This window comes from Hyla sarda, chromosome 2, assembly GCF_029499605.1.
Source record: "Hyla sarda isolate aHylSar1 chromosome 2, aHylSar1.hap1, whole genome shotgun sequence".
In the NCBI taxonomy this organism is placed as follows: domain Eukaryota; kingdom Metazoa; phylum Chordata; class Amphibia; order Anura; family Hylidae; genus Hyla; species Hyla sarda.
In genome coordinates, this window is record NC_079190.1 from 436,163,354 (window position 1) to 436,167,541 (window position 4,188).

Genomic DNA, 4,188 nt, shown 5'->3' on the forward strand with positions numbered 1-4,188 from the left:
GTCTGTTTTCTTTCTTTTTTTTTTTTTTTTTTTACATTTAATGTGTTTTTAGACCCTACAAGTTGAACAACAGCCAGCACCTGTTTACAACTTCAGATTTATTGTAATCCGTACTGGGGTACGCCGCTGCTCAGCATTTGGAACAAACTTTTCCGAATGCTGGAGCTGGTGCCGGGAGCTTGTGACATCATAGCCCCGCCCCTTCATGATGTCACGCCTCACCCTCTTAATGCAAGTCTATGGGAGGGGACGTCACGGTCTCGTCCCGCTCACGGCCGTGCCCCCTTTGGATAGGGGGATAAGATGTCTAGGGGCGGAGTACCCCTTTAGGTACTTGCTTCTGAAATGCTGTTGTTAACCTAGGGTGCATTTAGATTAATTTATGTGGGACTTGCTCATTAGTTTAAGTTGCTTTTTCTGTGTCATCTTGAATAGTGGCTAAGCCACACACAGTCCAGCAGAAACAATGTTGAAGTGCTCAAGATCTGCATGTAGATGCACACAAAAACTTGCGGTCACCCGCAGAATCAACATCACGGGTGCTGAAATGCGCCATTATTACTGCAAACAAATAGCTTGTATTACTTACTATAGAAAACTGGCCTGATGCCATTACAAATGGCAACATTTTTACAATAAAACTTAATTTTAATGGTTCCACCCTAAGATTAAAGGGGTACTCCATCCCTAGACATGATATCCCCTATCCAAAGGATAGGGGATAACATGTCTGATCGTATATCAAGGTCAGTGCTGCAGCACTCATGCCATGCCCCTTCCATTCATGTCTACGGGAGGGAGCATGATGACTATGTACTAGCTGTCACGCCTCCTCCCATAGGCATAAATGGAGGGGGAGTGGCATCATGAACATGGCAGCCCCAGCCCCCCCCCCCCCCCCCACAAATATAGCCATTTTTATTATTTTTCTGCGCTGAAAAAGCCGGCCAAAAAACATAGGACAGGCATATCCTGAGTGTAAGGCTTGGTTCACACTACAGAATTTCTGAGTGGAATTCCATTTTGAAATTACGCTTAAAAATTCCAGTGCAGCAGAATCCCAGAATCTGCACAGAACACACTGTGGAATTCCAGTGGCAGGTGTTCAGCCACTGAAATTCCAAGGACGAAACCATAATCCTACTCATTCTGTGGGCAAAATCCTATGTCTATGGGAACGACAATGTACACGCAGGGGTCAAGTCCTGGAAAAAATTCTGGGAATTCACCCAAGATTTCCATTTAAGGGCCAGTCCTGTAGGACTCCTGCTAATGGGAACGGTGTTCCTGCAGTGGAAAAAAGTGCAGGAACTCAGTTCCCATGCATCCCTGCAGAACTTGAGCCCTGTGTACATGTGGTCCTAATGCCATTTGATTCAGTTGGCCCAGGCCGCGCTTGGAGCCTCCGGTCAGAATTTTTTGACACATTTGTAAATTACTTTTATTTAAAACTCTTAATCCTTCCAGTACTTATCAGTGTGGTGTCCCAGTCCTACAGTCCCATGAGGTTGAGTCCCTATATGTCCTTGGGGCTCCCCTGCAGTATTGTTACCCAGAGAACACCAGTGACTGGGTGACCTCGCTAGTAACCTATGGGCTCCTTGCTTTATAAGGAAAGGAGGAGCTGCAATTTTTCTCTTTGATCACACTTCATTTCCTGCTGAGGTCAAGTCCAGTCATCTGTCCCAGTGCCTGTGTCCAGCCATTGGAGGCGTCAAGCCTAAAGTCACCTGTCAGTTGCAAGTAAGCTCAAACTTCTAATAGTCAGTCATCAACTGAGTCAAGTCAAGTCTACTGTCTAGTCACCGTGGCCTGCATTATAGTCAGTCTAACTACTGCAAATCCTAGCAAGTCTGTGAGGTTTCTCTGTGTCGCTGGCCACCTCTCTGGAATACTGGCTGAACTGTATAGACTGTAACACCTGTCTAACCTCAGTAAAAGCTACTGTTACCCTTAACCTGGCCTTGGACTCTTTATTGCCCCTGCCTGACCTAGGACTAGCAGTACTACCTTCGGGTGGTTATATAGGAAAACCACACCCTGGCATCATGAACACAAAGGGGTTAATACCATCTACCCCTGGGCAACACCATCTGCCCCTTACACCTCACCTCACACCATGTGGCTCACCACAAAAAAAACTTTGGCATCTCCAACAGGATTTGGGTGTGTGCCTTAAAAGTTTGCGCCAGAAAAGTGTACGGGACTGTTCTAATTGTAATGTGTTTTACTAAAGGTGCTGGCAAGGTGGGTGGGTGCGGGGGTGAGGGTTGTGAAAAGGAATTAATTATCCGTTGTTGAAAATAACTTTGAAGTCATGAACATTATGTGCAAGATCCGTAATGAAGCAATGTTACCTGCCAAAATATTTGCCATTGTACCTGAAAGGGTTAATCTGTTGATGGAGAAGCGCGTGAAAGGTCAAAGTCGCAGTTCCTAGTCCTAAGTGGAACTTGAAGGGTTCGCACCTTGTTGCCGGGGGGGGGGGGGGTGGGGGTGGGCTGAAGAAGACGATGCACTGTTCAGTCACTTCTGGTCCCAGGCCCTGTTGATAACAAAGTTTCGGACGGCGGCCATTTTATTGGAGACCGGCATAAGAAGCGATGCGGAGCCTGACCTCTTCAGTTCTGCGGAAGTCCTGGCTGAGAGTAAGAAGATGGCGGAGGCGCAGCTGTGCAGAGAGTCCCAAGATGGCGCCGGAGGTCCGGCAGCTTGCCGCGGCACAGGTGTTACAGGAGTTAGCGGACCGCCTGCATAAGCTCTCCATCAGGGCCGAAGACGCCCACCTGAAGGCGCAACCCCGGAAGATACGCTGAAGTCGTCACGAGAACGGTCCCCAGTGAGGCTGTCACCCCCCCACCGGACCTGGGGATCCTGGGCAGAGATAGACACGGAGGAGTCAGAAGTGAGTAACCCGGCTGAGGCCGCTTTCTCTACCGCTCCATCGACTCCCAGTCGAGAGCCATCGCCCCAGGTCCAGCAGCCCCCAGCACGTCTCCAGTCACCACCACTACCCAAGTGGCTATTTGGCGACGATCCTAACTTAATCCAGTACATGAGGGAGAATCTTCTTCCCCTGCCAGGGAAGTCCCTTCCCCTGATTCCTCCGGCCCAGTCCGAAAGGTCTAAGAGAGATAGCTGAGGTTGCCCCTATCATGGAGGGACTGAAGGTTCAGAGGATAGAGAGATATGGGCCAAAGCAGCTGCCTAATGAGGTGCGACAGGAGCAGCAGCAAGATACCAAAATGTTGGAGGCACTGTATTTTAGAAAGTCAGAGTATCCCCAAGAGGGTGAGCCACCCCTGGAGCGGCACCATGCAACAATAATCAAATTTGACAAAGTGAGGGGGTTTGGGACCCTTATGGACTGCCGACACAGGGGTATCCTCCTAGTAAACAAGAGGGCAGTACAAAAGGAACTATCTCCCTCAGCTATTCATTCTCTGAAGAGCGGGGAGATTGTGGAGTACACACCTGTACAAAGCCTGCAAGGGGAATGGGCAGCAGCTGTCACCAGACCTAAGAATCCCATACATATTGCCTTTGCCTATTTCCCCTCTGAAGATTGGGAGTCAGATTAATTTGGTCTCCTGCCACCAAGCGTCAAGGTTGTCACTTCTCGGCCTTTTGGCTAAGATCAAATGTAGTATCTATTCTTATCAGTTTCATGCCGGTGGCAGACTACGCCAGTGTGGGGATGGGTGCTGCATGGTAGGGGACCAGGTGTACCAGGGCGTTCCGGGGCTGGTTCTGAGGAATCAGCTGGACGGCTGCCCCGATGTGACCTGTTTCCCTCTGGGTCTCACCATGAGGCTGAGAGGGTCTAGAGCCAAGGTACTTTAGTGCGGGGAGTGGTGACCCCTGAGGTGCCGAGACTCACTGGGAGGATTGGCTCACTGAGTGGAATCACTGGCACCATGAATTCTTCACCTTGTGGTACTCACCTCTTGATTCCCGGCCTTCTGGCTAGGATCAGAGACATTTTTATAGATCCGGCCGGATGTCCGGGCAGTATATCTGCACACATTCACTTATTTATTTATTTTTTTGTCACTGTGTCACTTTTTGCGTGTTGTGTGTCCACAGGATTGTTAGGATGAGGTAGCCCTTCTCCTACCGGTCTAGGGGAGCTGTGTGTGGCCATTAGGGTCCGCATCTCCCTGCAAAAACCCTGGTTACTCCTGCATG

General features: G+C 49.5%; 1 pseudogene; it reads left to right on the top strand.

Moving 5' to 3' along the window:
• Positions 1-3,611: 3,611 nt before the first annotated feature.
• On the top strand, positions 3,612-3,725 carry LOC130360001 (U2 spliceosomal RNA; annotated as a pseudogene).
• Positions 3,726-4,188: the final 463 nt, after the last annotated feature.